Source organism: Pseudorasbora parva, unplaced genomic scaffold, assembly GCF_024679245.1.
Source record: "Pseudorasbora parva isolate DD20220531a unplaced genomic scaffold, ASM2467924v1 scaffold_33, whole genome shotgun sequence".
Lineage (NCBI taxonomy): Eukaryota > Metazoa > Chordata > Actinopteri > Cypriniformes > Gobionidae > Pseudorasbora > Pseudorasbora parva.
The window spans coordinates 922,766-936,108 of NW_027125104.1; the positions used below are offsets into that span (position 1 = coordinate 922,766).

At 53.6% G+C, this 13,343-nt stretch overlaps 14 non-coding genes across 14 annotated transcripts; all 14 read left to right on the top strand.

Annotated features, from left to right (window-relative positions):
- The first annotated feature begins 921 nt into the window (after window positions 1-921).
- Window positions 922-1,112, top strand: LOC137066755 (U2 spliceosomal RNA). The gene has a single exon (XR_010902646.1). It is a non-coding gene; the product is annotated as a U2 spliceosomal RNA (small nuclear RNA).
- Window positions 1,113-1,580: 468 nt separating this feature from the next.
- LOC137067277 (U1 spliceosomal RNA) lies at window positions 1,581-1,744 on the top strand. The gene has a single exon (XR_010903082.1). It is a non-coding gene; the product is annotated as a U1 spliceosomal RNA (small nuclear RNA).
- A 1,033-nt stretch (window positions 1,745-2,777) lies between these two features.
- Window positions 2,778-2,968, top strand: LOC137066756 (U2 spliceosomal RNA). Its single transcript, XR_010902647.1, has one exon. It is a non-coding gene; the product is annotated as a U2 spliceosomal RNA (small nuclear RNA).
- A 468-nt stretch (window positions 2,969-3,436) lies between these two features.
- On the top strand, window positions 3,437-3,600 carry LOC137067278 (U1 spliceosomal RNA). The gene has a single exon (XR_010903083.1). It is a non-coding gene; the product is annotated as a U1 spliceosomal RNA (small nuclear RNA).
- Window positions 3,601-4,633: 1,033 nt separating this feature from the next.
- On the top strand, window positions 4,634-4,824 carry LOC137066757 (U2 spliceosomal RNA). Its single transcript, XR_010902648.1, has one exon. It is a non-coding gene; the product is annotated as a U2 spliceosomal RNA (small nuclear RNA).
- A 468-nt stretch (window positions 4,825-5,292) lies between these two features.
- LOC137067279 (U1 spliceosomal RNA) lies at window positions 5,293-5,456 on the top strand. The gene has a single exon (XR_010903084.1). It is a non-coding gene; the product is annotated as a U1 spliceosomal RNA (small nuclear RNA).
- A 1,033-nt stretch (window positions 5,457-6,489) lies between these two features.
- LOC137066759 (U2 spliceosomal RNA) lies at window positions 6,490-6,680 on the top strand. Its single transcript, XR_010902649.1, has one exon. It is a non-coding gene; the product is annotated as a U2 spliceosomal RNA (small nuclear RNA).
- Window positions 6,681-7,148: 468 nt separating this feature from the next.
- On the top strand, window positions 7,149-7,312 carry LOC137067280 (U1 spliceosomal RNA). Its single transcript, XR_010903085.1, has one exon. It is a non-coding gene; the product is annotated as a U1 spliceosomal RNA (small nuclear RNA).
- Window positions 7,313-8,345: 1,033 nt separating this feature from the next.
- Window positions 8,346-8,536, top strand: LOC137066760 (U2 spliceosomal RNA). Its single transcript, XR_010902650.1, has one exon. It is a non-coding gene; the product is annotated as a U2 spliceosomal RNA (small nuclear RNA).
- A 468-nt stretch (window positions 8,537-9,004) lies between these two features.
- LOC137067281 (U1 spliceosomal RNA) lies at window positions 9,005-9,168 on the top strand. The gene has a single exon (XR_010903086.1). It is a non-coding gene; the product is annotated as a U1 spliceosomal RNA (small nuclear RNA).
- A 1,033-nt stretch (window positions 9,169-10,201) lies between these two features.
- LOC137066761 (U2 spliceosomal RNA) lies at window positions 10,202-10,392 on the top strand. Its single transcript, XR_010902651.1, has one exon. It is a non-coding gene; the product is annotated as a U2 spliceosomal RNA (small nuclear RNA).
- A 468-nt stretch (window positions 10,393-10,860) lies between these two features.
- Window positions 10,861-11,024, top strand: LOC137067282 (U1 spliceosomal RNA). Its single transcript, XR_010903087.1, has one exon. It is a non-coding gene; the product is annotated as a U1 spliceosomal RNA (small nuclear RNA).
- A 1,033-nt stretch (window positions 11,025-12,057) lies between these two features.
- LOC137066763 (U2 spliceosomal RNA) lies at window positions 12,058-12,248 on the top strand. The gene has a single exon (XR_010902653.1). It is a non-coding gene; the product is annotated as a U2 spliceosomal RNA (small nuclear RNA).
- A 468-nt stretch (window positions 12,249-12,716) lies between these two features.
- On the top strand, window positions 12,717-12,880 carry LOC137067283 (U1 spliceosomal RNA). The gene has a single exon (XR_010903088.1). It is a non-coding gene; the product is annotated as a U1 spliceosomal RNA (small nuclear RNA).
- The last annotated feature ends 463 nt before the right edge of the window (window positions 12,881-13,343 follow it).

Consider the following 13,343-nt stretch of genomic DNA (forward strand, 5'->3'; position numbering starts at 1 on the left):
TGTCTCTTTCTGCTGTGTCAGCCAGTGACCCGGAGAGTTCAGAGAACTGAACTGCGTCTGTTTTCATCGAGGTTGTCGAAACCTGCGACCGGTTTGCCGAATGTGGTTTTTCCCACAAACTTTGATATTCAACGGACGAGTTGATTGACAGCAGTGGTCCCAAAGGCAAAGTTGTTCGGATGGAGGTTTTCTGTCGTATGGTACGACTGTCTCGTGCGCGTGCTGTGAAAAAGCACGCGACATACGTTCGCCTATAGCCGCTCTCATGTTGTTGCTTTTTCATTTTAAAGCGCCACTAGGTGGCCATTCACCGCGTCCTTTCTCGCCTGACCCCAGACTGAGCCCGTGCACGGGTGTACCGGCTTGGGTGAAATTGTCTCGTTCCGTCCAAGAGCTATAGCCGTTCTAGCAGACCCCGCCTCGCCCAGCCCGTAGGTTTCGGCCTGCCGCCGCCAAGCTGAATCGAAATTCCCACTTTTTTTCCGATCTGGACGGACAGTCAGACTCCAGAGAATCTTTCTGCACTGGTTTGGGCCAGATCGGGCAAAAGACCTAGGACTAGTGTGCAAAAGTAGGTTTTTCACAAAATCCCAAATACCCGAAAATTTCGCCAGCGCAACCTTCGAATCCGAGGCATGCGTCTCGCTCGGCTCGAGCCAAGGATTCCGATGATATAAGACACTTGGTTCTGCGGCGTGCGGTTTGGGAGCTACGAGCCATTTCGTACTTTCGGTGGCTGTAGCGCCACCGCCGGGCCCATCGGGGGGCCAGCCTTGGTGATGTTGTAGAGCGAGTGGCTAGTACCATCCCTCAAAGTTTCAGGTCTCTACGACGTACGGCCTTTGCCAACCCTCCCCCCCCTCACCGCTTCCCAGATGGGCGTCGCCTTTGCCGGCTCCCCTGCCGCTGCGTCATTGTGTCATCGCTTCTCGGCCTTTTGGCTAAGATCAAGTGTAGTATCTGTTCTTATCAGTTTAATATCTGATACGTCCCCTATCCGGGGACTGCATATTAAATTGATTTTTGGCACATGGAGCCGGAACCGGGGCTTGCTCCGTCCACTCCACGCATCGACCTGGTATTGCAGTGCCTCCAGGAACGGTGTGCTTCCCCTTTTCGGGGACTGCGAATTGTTGTGACTAATAGAAGAACCAACAACACCACTGGACTTTTGTCAGAGAATACAGAAATACGCAGGAAGCGCATACAGAATGACGATGAGGTGACCGTTGACGATGACCGTGCCACAGAGAAAGCAGCAAGCTGCGGTCATATGAGCATAGGGAAAAAAGAAGAACAAAAGCGTCGGTTGCCGGCCGGCTGACTCATCACCGTCACAGCACGTTTTTTGATGTCCCTCTTATTTGAGAGTCTTTACCAACGAGCTGATGAGTCGAATCAGGGGTTTGTGTTGGATGGATTAGGGACACCTGATTCAAATCAAGGTCAGGCACGCACGCACGCAGCAGTCAAGCAATGGAAGGTGCCCCGTCCTTCCTTTTCTTGGGGGAGGGGAAGGTCACCGTGTTTGAGGATGGCGAAGGGGGATAGGGCGCCTCTGCCTGGAGGCCAGGCAACTCATACTTACCTGGCAGGGGAGACACCATGATCAGGAAGGTGGTTCACCCAGGGCGAGGCTCGGCCATTGCACTCCGGTTGTGCTGACCCCTGCGAATTCCCCAAATGTGGGAATCTCGACTGCATAATTTATGGTAGTGGGGGACTGCGTTCGCGCTCTCCCCTGTACACACTGGTTAAAAGCAGATAGCGTGGAGGGAAAAAGCGTGCGGTTCTTGACGCTTGTGGCGCCGCCCACTGCCCCAAAGGGTGAAGTTGCACCAGTTTTGTTATGTTTCTGTCTCTTTCTGCTGTGTCAGCCAGTGACCCGGAGAGTTCAGAGAACTGAACTGCGTCTGTTTTCATCGAGGTTGTCGAAACCTGCGACCGGTTTGCCGAATGTGGTTTTTCCCACAAACTTTGATATTCAACGGACGAGTTGATTGACAGCAGTGGTCCCAAAGGCAAAGTTGTTCGGATGGAGGTTTTCTGTCGTATGGTACGACTGTCTCGTGCGCGTGCTGTGAAAAAGCACGCGACATACGTTCGCCTATAGCCGCTCTCATGTTGTTGCTTTTTCATTTTAAAGCGCCACTAGGTGGCCATTCACCGCGTCCTTTCTCGCCTGACCCCAGACTGAGCCCGTGCACGGGTGTACCGGCTTGGGTGAAATTGTCTCGTTCCGTCCAAGAGCTATAGCCGTTCTAGCAGACCCCGCCTCGCCCAGCCCGTAGGTTTCGGCCTGCCGCCGCCAAGCTGAATCGAAATTCCCACTTTTTTTCCGATCTGGACGGACAGTCAGACTCCAGAGAATCTTTCTGCACTGGTTTGGGCCAGATCGGGCAAAAGACCTAGGACTAGTGTGCAAAAGTAGGTTTTTCACAAAATCCCAAATACCCGAAAATTTCGCCAGCGCAACCTTCGAATCCGAGGCATGCGTCTCGCTCGGCTCGAGCCAAGGATTCCGATGATATAAGACACTTGGTTCTGCGGCGTGCGGTTTGGGAGCTACGAGCCATTTCGTACTTTCGGTGGCTGTAGCGCCACCGCCGGGCCCATCGGGGGGCCAGCCTTGGTGATGTTGTAGAGCGAGTGGCTAGTACCATCCCTCAAAGTTTCAGGTCTCTACGACGTACGGCCTTTGCCAACCCTCCCCCCCCTCACCGCTTCCCAGATGGGCGTCGCCTTTGCCGGCTCCCCTGCCGCTGCGTCATTGTGTCATCGCTTCTCGGCCTTTTGGCTAAGATCAAGTGTAGTATCTGTTCTTATCAGTTTAATATCTGATACGTCCCCTATCCGGGGACTGCATATTAAATTGATTTTTGGCACATGGAGCCGGAACCGGGGCTTGCTCCGTCCACTCCACGCATCGACCTGGTATTGCAGTGCCTCCAGGAACGGTGTGCTTCCCCTTTTCGGGGACTGCGAATTGTTGTGACTAATAGAAGAACCAACAACACCACTGGACTTTTGTCAGAGAATACAGAAATACGCAGGAAGCGCATACAGAATGACGATGAGGTGACCGTTGACGATGACCGTGCCACAGAGAAAGCAGCAAGCTGCGGTCATATGAGCATAGGGAAAAAAGAAGAACAAAAGCGTCGGTTGCCGGCCGGCTGACTCATCACCGTCACAGCACGTTTTTTGATGTCCCTCTTATTTGAGAGTCTTTACCAACGAGCTGATGAGTCGAATCAGGGGTTTGTGTTGGATGGATTAGGGACACCTGATTCAAATCAAGGTCAGGCACGCACGCACGCAGCAGTCAAGCAATGGAAGGTGCCCCGTCCTTCCTTTTCTTGGGGGAGGGGAAGGTCACCGTGTTTGAGGATGGCGAAGGGGGATAGGGCGCCTCTGCCTGGAGGCCAGGCAACTCATACTTACCTGGCAGGGGAGACACCATGATCAGGAAGGTGGTTCACCCAGGGCGAGGCTCGGCCATTGCACTCCGGTTGTGCTGACCCCTGCGAATTCCCCAAATGTGGGAATCTCGACTGCATAATTTATGGTAGTGGGGGACTGCGTTCGCGCTCTCCCCTGTACACACTGGTTAAAAGCAGATAGCGTGGAGGGAAAAAGCGTGCGGTTCTTGACGCTTGTGGCGCCGCCCACTGCCCCAAAGGGTGAAGTTGCACCAGTTTTGTTATGTTTCTGTCTCTTTCTGCTGTGTCAGCCAGTGACCCGGAGAGTTCAGAGAACTGAACTGCGTCTGTTTTCATCGAGGTTGTCGAAACCTGCGACCGGTTTGCCGAATGTGGTTTTTCCCACAAACTTTGATATTCAACGGACGAGTTGATTGACAGCAGTGGTCCCAAAGGCAAAGTTGTTCGGATGGAGGTTTTCTGTCGTATGGTACGACTGTCTCGTGCGCGTGCTGTGAAAAAGCACGCGACATACGTTCGCCTATAGCCGCTCTCATGTTGTTGCTTTTTCATTTTAAAGCGCCACTAGGTGGCCATTCACCGCGTCCTTTCTCGCCTGACCCCAGACTGAGCCCGTGCACGGGTGTACCGGCTTGGGTGAAATTGTCTCGTTCCGTCCAAGAGCTATAGCCGTTCTAGCAGACCCCGCCTCGCCCAGCCCGTAGGTTTCGGCCTGCCGCCGCCAAGCTGAATCGAAATTCCCACTTTTTTTCCGATCTGGACGGACAGTCAGACTCCAGAGAATCTTTCTGCACTGGTTTGGGCCAGATCGGGCAAAAGACCTAGGACTAGTGTGCAAAAGTAGGTTTTTCACAAAATCCCAAATACCCGAAAATTTCGCCAGCGCAACCTTCGAATCCGAGGCATGCGTCTCGCTCGGCTCGAGCCAAGGATTCCGATGATATAAGACACTTGGTTCTGCGGCGTGCGGTTTGGGAGCTACGAGCCATTTCGTACTTTCGGTGGCTGTAGCGCCACCGCCGGGCCCATCGGGGGGCCAGCCTTGGTGATGTTGTAGAGCGAGTGGCTAGTACCATCCCTCAAAGTTTCAGGTCTCTACGACGTACGGCCTTTGCCAACCCTCCCCCCCCTCACCGCTTCCCAGATGGGCGTCGCCTTTGCCGGCTCCCCTGCCGCTGCGTCATTGTGTCATCGCTTCTCGGCCTTTTGGCTAAGATCAAGTGTAGTATCTGTTCTTATCAGTTTAATATCTGATACGTCCCCTATCCGGGGACTGCATATTAAATTGATTTTTGGCACATGGAGCCGGAACCGGGGCTTGCTCCGTCCACTCCACGCATCGACCTGGTATTGCAGTGCCTCCAGGAACGGTGTGCTTCCCCTTTTCGGGGACTGCGAATTGTTGTGACTAATAGAAGAACCAACAACACCACTGGACTTTTGTCAGAGAATACAGAAATACGCAGGAAGCGCATACAGAATGACGATGAGGTGACCGTTGACGATGACCGTGCCACAGAGAAAGCAGCAAGCTGCGGTCATATGAGCATAGGGAAAAAAGAAGAACAAAAGCGTCGGTTGCCGGCCGGCTGACTCATCACCGTCACAGCACGTTTTTTGATGTCCCTCTTATTTGAGAGTCTTTACCAACGAGCTGATGAGTCGAATCAGGGGTTTGTGTTGGATGGATTAGGGACACCTGATTCAAATCAAGGTCAGGCACGCACGCACGCAGCAGTCAAGCAATGGAAGGTGCCCCGTCCTTCCTTTTCTTGGGGGAGGGGAAGGTCACCGTGTTTGAGGATGGCGAAGGGGGATAGGGCGCCTCTGCCTGGAGGCCAGGCAACTCATACTTACCTGGCAGGGGAGACACCATGATCAGGAAGGTGGTTCACCCAGGGCGAGGCTCGGCCATTGCACTCCGGTTGTGCTGACCCCTGCGAATTCCCCAAATGTGGGAATCTCGACTGCATAATTTATGGTAGTGGGGGACTGCGTTCGCGCTCTCCCCTGTACACACTGGTTAAAAGCAGATAGCGTGGAGGGAAAAAGCGTGCGGTTCTTGACGCTTGTGGCGCCGCCCACTGCCCCAAAGGGTGAAGTTGCACCAGTTTTGTTATGTTTCTGTCTCTTTCTGCTGTGTCAGCCAGTGACCCGGAGAGTTCAGAGAACTGAACTGCGTCTGTTTTCATCGAGGTTGTCGAAACCTGCGACCGGTTTGCCGAATGTGGTTTTTCCCACAAACTTTGATATTCAACGGACGAGTTGATTGACAGCAGTGGTCCCAAAGGCAAAGTTGTTCGGATGGAGGTTTTCTGTCGTATGGTACGACTGTCTCGTGCGCGTGCTGTGAAAAAGCACGCGACATACGTTCGCCTATAGCCGCTCTCATGTTGTTGCTTTTTCATTTTAAAGCGCCACTAGGTGGCCATTCACCGCGTCCTTTCTCGCCTGACCCCAGACTGAGCCCGTGCACGGGTGTACCGGCTTGGGTGAAATTGTCTCGTTCCGTCCAAGAGCTATAGCCGTTCTAGCAGACCCCGCCTCGCCCAGCCCGTAGGTTTCGGCCTGCCGCCGCCAAGCTGAATCGAAATTCCCACTTTTTTTCCGATCTGGACGGACAGTCAGACTCCAGAGAATCTTTCTGCACTGGTTTGGGCCAGATCGGGCAAAAGACCTAGGACTAGTGTGCAAAAGTAGGTTTTTCACAAAATCCCAAATACCCGAAAATTTCGCCAGCGCAACCTTCGAATCCGAGGCATGCGTCTCGCTCGGCTCGAGCCAAGGATTCCGATGATATAAGACACTTGGTTCTGCGGCGTGCGGTTTGGGAGCTACGAGCCATTTCGTACTTTCGGTGGCTGTAGCGCCACCGCCGGGCCCATCGGGGGGCCAGCCTTGGTGATGTTGTAGAGCGAGTGGCTAGTACCATCCCTCAAAGTTTCAGGTCTCTACGACGTACGGCCTTTGCCAACCCTCCCCCCCCTCACCGCTTCCCAGATGGGCGTCGCCTTTGCCGGCTCCCCTGCCGCTGCGTCATTGTGTCATCGCTTCTCGGCCTTTTGGCTAAGATCAAGTGTAGTATCTGTTCTTATCAGTTTAATATCTGATACGTCCCCTATCCGGGGACTGCATATTAAATTGATTTTTGGCACATGGAGCCGGAACCGGGGCTTGCTCCGTCCACTCCACGCATCGACCTGGTATTGCAGTGCCTCCAGGAACGGTGTGCTTCCCCTTTTCGGGGACTGCGAATTGTTGTGACTAATAGAAGAACCAACAACACCACTGGACTTTTGTCAGAGAATACAGAAATACGCAGGAAGCGCATACAGAATGACGATGAGGTGACCGTTGACGATGACCGTGCCACAGAGAAAGCAGCAAGCTGCGGTCATATGAGCATAGGGAAAAAAGAAGAACAAAAGCGTCGGTTGCCGGCCGGCTGACTCATCACCGTCACAGCACGTTTTTTGATGTCCCTCTTATTTGAGAGTCTTTACCAACGAGCTGATGAGTCGAATCAGGGGTTTGTGTTGGATGGATTAGGGACACCTGATTCAAATCAAGGTCAGGCACGCACGCACGCAGCAGTCAAGCAATGGAAGGTGCCCCGTCCTTCCTTTTCTTGGGGGAGGGGAAGGTCACCGTGTTTGAGGATGGCGAAGGGGGATAGGGCGCCTCTGCCTGGAGGCCAGGCAACTCATACTTACCTGGCAGGGGAGACACCATGATCAGGAAGGTGGTTCACCCAGGGCGAGGCTCGGCCATTGCACTCCGGTTGTGCTGACCCCTGCGAATTCCCCAAATGTGGGAATCTCGACTGCATAATTTATGGTAGTGGGGGACTGCGTTCGCGCTCTCCCCTGTACACACTGGTTAAAAGCAGATAGCGTGGAGGGAAAAAGCGTGCGGTTCTTGACGCTTGTGGCGCCGCCCACTGCCCCAAAGGGTGAAGTTGCACCAGTTTTGTTATGTTTCTGTCTCTTTCTGCTGTGTCAGCCAGTGACCCGGAGAGTTCAGAGAACTGAACTGCGTCTGTTTTCATCGAGGTTGTCGAAACCTGCGACCGGTTTGCCGAATGTGGTTTTTCCCACAAACTTTGATATTCAACGGACGAGTTGATTGACAGCAGTGGTCCCAAAGGCAAAGTTGTTCGGATGGAGGTTTTCTGTCGTATGGTACGACTGTCTCGTGCGCGTGCTGTGAAAAAGCACGCGACATACGTTCGCCTATAGCCGCTCTCATGTTGTTGCTTTTTCATTTTAAAGCGCCACTAGGTGGCCATTCACCGCGTCCTTTCTCGCCTGACCCCAGACTGAGCCCGTGCACGGGTGTACCGGCTTGGGTGAAATTGTCTCGTTCCGTCCAAGAGCTATAGCCGTTCTAGCAGACCCCGCCTCGCCCAGCCCGTAGGTTTCGGCCTGCCGCCGCCAAGCTGAATCGAAATTCCCACTTTTTTTCCGATCTGGACGGACAGTCAGACTCCAGAGAATCTTTCTGCACTGGTTTGGGCCAGATCGGGCAAAAGACCTAGGACTAGTGTGCAAAAGTAGGTTTTTCACAAAATCCCAAATACCCGAAAATTTCGCCAGCGCAACCTTCGAATCCGAGGCATGCGTCTCGCTCGGCTCGAGCCAAGGATTCCGATGATATAAGACACTTGGTTCTGCGGCGTGCGGTTTGGGAGCTACGAGCCATTTCGTACTTTCGGTGGCTGTAGCGCCACCGCCGGGCCCATCGGGGGGCCAGCCTTGGTGATGTTGTAGAGCGAGTGGCTAGTACCATCCCTCAAAGTTTCAGGTCTCTACGACGTACGGCCTTTGCCAACCCTCCCCCCCCTCACCGCTTCCCAGATGGGCGTCGCCTTTGCCGGCTCCCCTGCCGCTGCGTCATTGTGTCATCGCTTCTCGGCCTTTTGGCTAAGATCAAGTGTAGTATCTGTTCTTATCAGTTTAATATCTGATACGTCCCCTATCCGGGGACTGCATATTAAATTGATTTTTGGCACATGGAGCCGGAACCGGGGCTTGCTCCGTCCACTCCACGCATCGACCTGGTATTGCAGTGCCTCCAGGAACGGTGTGCTTCCCCTTTTCGGGGACTGCGAATTGTTGTGACTAATAGAAGAACCAACAACACCACTGGACATTTGTCAGAGAATACAGAAATACGCAGGAAGCGCATACAGAATGACGATGAGGTGACCGTTGACGATGACCGTGCCACAGAGAAAGCAGCAAGCTGCGGTCATATGAGCATAGGGAAAAAAGAAGAACAAAAGCGTCGGTTGCCGGCCGGCTGACTCATCACCGTCACAGCACGTTTTTTGATGTCCCTCTTATTTGAGAGTCTTTACCAACGAGCTGATGAGTCGAATCAGGGGTTTGTGTTGGATGGATTAGGGACACCTGATTCAAATCAAGGTCAGGCACGCACGCACGCAGCAGTCAAGCAATGGAAGGTGCCCCGTCCTTCCTTTTCTTGGGGGAGGGGAAGGTCACCGTGTTTGAGGATGGCGAAGGGGGATAGGGCGCCTCTGCCTGGAGGCCAGGCAACTCATACTTACCTGGCAGGGGAGACACCATGATCAGGAAGGTGGTTCACCCAGGGCGAGGCTCGGCCATTGCACTCCGGTTGTGCTGACCCCTGCGAATTCCCCAAATGTGGGAATCTCGACTGCATAATTTATGGTAGTGGGGGACTGCGTTCGCGCTCTCCCCTGTACACACTGGTTAAAAGCAGATAGCGTGGAGGGAAAAAGCGTGCGGTTCTTGACGCTTGTGGCGCCGCCCACTGCCCCAAAGGGTGAAGTTGCACCAGTTTTGTTATGTTTCTGTCTCTTTCTGCTGTGTCAGCCAGTGACCCGGAGAGTTCAGAGAACTGAACTGCGTCTGTTTTCATCGAGGTTGTCGAAACCTGCGACCGGTTTGCCGAATGTGGTTTTTCCCACAAACTTTGATATTCAACGGACGAGTTGATTGACAGCAGTGGTCCCAAAGGCAAAGTTGTTCGGATGGAGGTTTTCTGTCGTATGGTACGACTGTCTCGTGCGCGTGCTGTGAAAAAGCATGCGACATACGTTCGCCTATAGCCGCTCTCATGTTGTTGCTTTTTCATTTTAAAGCGCCACTAGGTGGCCATTCACCGCGTCCTTTCTCGCCTGACCCCAGACTGAGCCCGTGCACGGGTGTACCGGCTTGGGTGAAATTGTCTCGTTCCGTCCAAGAGCTATAGCCGTTCTAGCAGACCCCGCCTCGCCCAGCCCGTAGGTTTCGGCCTGCCGCCGCCAAGCTGAATCGAAATTCCCACTTTTTTTCCGATCTGGACGGACAGTCAGACTCCAGAGAATCTTTCTGCACTGGTTTGGGCCAGATCGGGCAAAAGACCTAGGACTAGTGTGCAAAAGTAGGTTTTTCACAAAATCCCAAATACCCGAAAATTTCGCCAGCGCAACCTTCAAATCCGAGGCATGCGTCTCGCTCGGCTCGAGCCAAGGATTCCGATGATATAAGACACTTGGTTCTGCGGCGTGCGGTTTGGGAGCTACGAGCCATTTCGTACTTTCGGTGGCTGTAGCGCCACCGCCGGGCCCATCGGGGGGCCAGCCTTGGTGATGTTGTAGAGCGAGTGGCTAGTGCCATCCCTCAAAGTTTCAGGTCTCTACGACGTACGGCCTTTGCCAACCCTCCCCCCCCTCACCGCTTCCCAGATGGGCGTCGCCTTTGCCGGCTCCCCTGCCGCTGCGTCATTGTGTCATCGCTTCTCGGCCTTTTGGCTAAGATCAAGTGTAGTATCTGTTCTTATCAGTTTAATATCTGATACGTCCCCTATCCGGGGACTGCATATTAAATTGATTTTTGGCACATGGAGCCGGAACCGGGGCTTGCTCCGTCCACTCCACGCATCGACCTGGTATTGCAGTGCCTCCAGGAACGGTGTGCTTCCCCTTTTTGGGGCCTGCGAATTGTTGTGACTAATAGAAGAACCAACAACACCACTGGACTTTTGTCAGAGAATACAGAAATACGCAGGAAGCGCATACAGAATGACGATGAGGTGACCGTTGACGATGACCGTGCCACAGAGAAAGCAGCAAGCTGCGGTCATATGAGCATAGGGAAAAAAGAAGAACAAAAGCGTCGGTTGCCGGCCGGCTGACTCATCACCGTCACAGCACGTTTTTTGATGTCCCTCTTATTTGAGAGTCTTTACCAACGAGCTGATGAGTCGAATCGGGGGTTTGTGTTGGATGGATTAGGGACACCTGATTCAAATCAAGGTCAGGCACGCACGCACGCAGCAGTCAAGCAATGGAAGGTGCCCCGTCCTTCCTTTTCTTGGGGGAGGGGAAGGTCACCATGTTTGAGGATGGCGAAGGGGGATAGGGCGCCTCTGCCTGGAGGCCAGGCAACTCATACTTACCTGGCAGGGGAGACACCATGATCAGGAAGGTGGTTCACCCAGGGCGAGGCTCGGCCATTGCACTCCGGTTGTGCTGACCCCTGCGAATTCCCCAAATGTGGGAATCTCGACTGCATAATTTATGGTAGTGGGGGACTGCGTTCGCGCTCTCCCCTGTACACACTGGTTAAAAGCAGATAGCGTGGAGGGAAAAAGCGTGCGGTTCTTGACGCTTGTGGCGCCGCCCACTGCCCCAAAGGGTGAAGTTGCACCAGTTTTGTTATGTTTCTGTCTCTTTCTGCTGTGTCAGCCAGTGACCCGGAGAGTTCAGAGAACTGAACTGCGTCTGTTTTCATCGAGGTTGTCGAAACCTGCGACCGGTTTGCCGAATGTGGTTTTTCCCACAAACTTTGATATTCAACGGACGAGTTGATTGACAGCAGTGGTCCCAAAGGCAAAGTTGTTCGGATGGAGGTTTTCTGTCGTATGGTACGACTGTCTCGTGCGCGTGCTGTGAAAAAGCACGCGACATACGTTCGCCTATAGCCGCTCTCATGTTGTTGCTTTTTCATTTTAAAGCGCCACTAGGTGGCCATTCACCGCGTCCTTTCTCGCCTGACCCCAGACTGAGCCCGTGCACGGGTGTACCGGCTTGGGTGAAATTGTCTCGTTCCGTCCAAGAGCTATAGCCGTTCTAGCAGACCCCGCCTCGCCCAGCCCGTAGGTTTCGGCCTGCCGCCGCCAAGCTGAATCGAAATTCCCACTTTTTTTCCGATCTGGACGGACAGTCAGACTCCAGAGAATCTTTCTGCACTGGTTTGGGCCAGATCGGGCAAAAGACCTAGGACTAGTGTGCAAAAGTAGGTTTTTCACAAAATCCCAAATACCCGAAAATTTCGCCAGCGCAACCTTCGAATCCGAGGCATGCGTCTCGCTCGGCTCGAGCCAAGGATTCCGATGATATAAGACACTTGGTTCTGCGGCGTGCGGTTTGGGAGCTACGAGCCATTTCGTACTTTCGGTGGCTGTAGCGCCACCGCCGGGCCCATCGGGGGGCCAGCCTTGGTGATGTTGTAGAGCGAGTGGCTAGTACCATCCCTCAAAGTTTCAGGTCTCTACGACGTACGGCCTTTGCCAACCCTCCCCCCCCTCACCGCTTCCCAGATGGGCGTCGCCTTTGCCGGCTCCCCTGCCGCTGCGTCATTGTGTCATCGCTTCTCGGCCTTTTGGCTAAGATCAAGTGTAGTATCTGTTCTTATCAGTTTAATATCTGATACGTCCCCTATCCGGGGACTGCATATTAAATTGATTTTTGGCACATGGAGCCGGAACCGGGGCTTGCTCCGTCCACTCCACGCATCGACCTGGTATTGCAGTGCCTCCAGGAACGGTGTGCTTCCCCTTTTCGGGGACTGCGAATTGTTGTGACTAATAGAAGAACCAACAACACCACTGGACTTTTGTCAGAGAATACAGAAATACGCAGGAAGCGCATACAGAATGACGATGAGGTGACCGTTGACGATGACCGTGCCACAGAGAAAGCAGCAAGCTGCGGTCATATGAGCATAGGGAAAAAAGAAGAACAAAAGCGTCGGTTGCCGGCCGGCTGACTCATCACCGTCACAGCACGTTTTTTGATGTCCCTCTTATTTGAGAGTCTTTACCAACGAGCTGATGAGTCGAATCAGGGGTTTGTGTTGGATGGATTAGGGACACCTGATTCAAATCAAGGTCAGGCACGCACGCACGCAGCAGTCAAGCAATGGAAGGTGCCCCGTCCTTCCTTTTCTTGGGGGAGGGGAAGGTCACCGTGTTTGAGGATGGCGAAGGGGGATAGGGCGCCTCTGCCTGGAGGCCAGGCAACTCATACTTACCTGGCAGGGGAGACACCATGATCAGGAAGGTGGTTCACCCAGGGCGAGGCTCGGCCATTGCACTCCGGTTGTGCTGACCCCTGCGAATTCCCCAAATGTGGGAATCTCGACTGCATAATTTATGGTAGTGGGGGACTGCGTTCGCGCTCTCCCCTGTACACACTGGTTAAAAGCAGATAGCGTGGAGGGAAAAAGCGTGCGGTTCTTGACGCTTGTGGCGCCGCCCACTGCCCCAAAGGGTGAAGTTGCACCAGTTTTGTTATGTTTCTGTCTCTTTCTGCTGTGTCAGCCAGTGACCCGGAGAGTTCAGAGAACTGAACTGCGTCTGTTTTCATCGAGGTTGTCGAAACCTGCGACCGGTTTGCCGAATGTGGTTTTTCCCACAAACTTTGATATTCAACGGACGAGTTGATTGACAGCAGTGGTCCCAAAGGCAAAGTTGTTCGGATGGAGGTTTTCTGTCGTATGGTACGACTGTCTCGTGCGCGTGCTGTGAAAAAGCACGCGACATACGTTCGCCTATAGCCGCTCTCATGTTGTTGCTTTTTCATTTTAAAGCGCCACTAGGTGGCCATTCACCGCGTCCTTTCTCGCCTGACCCCAGACTGAGCCCGTGCAC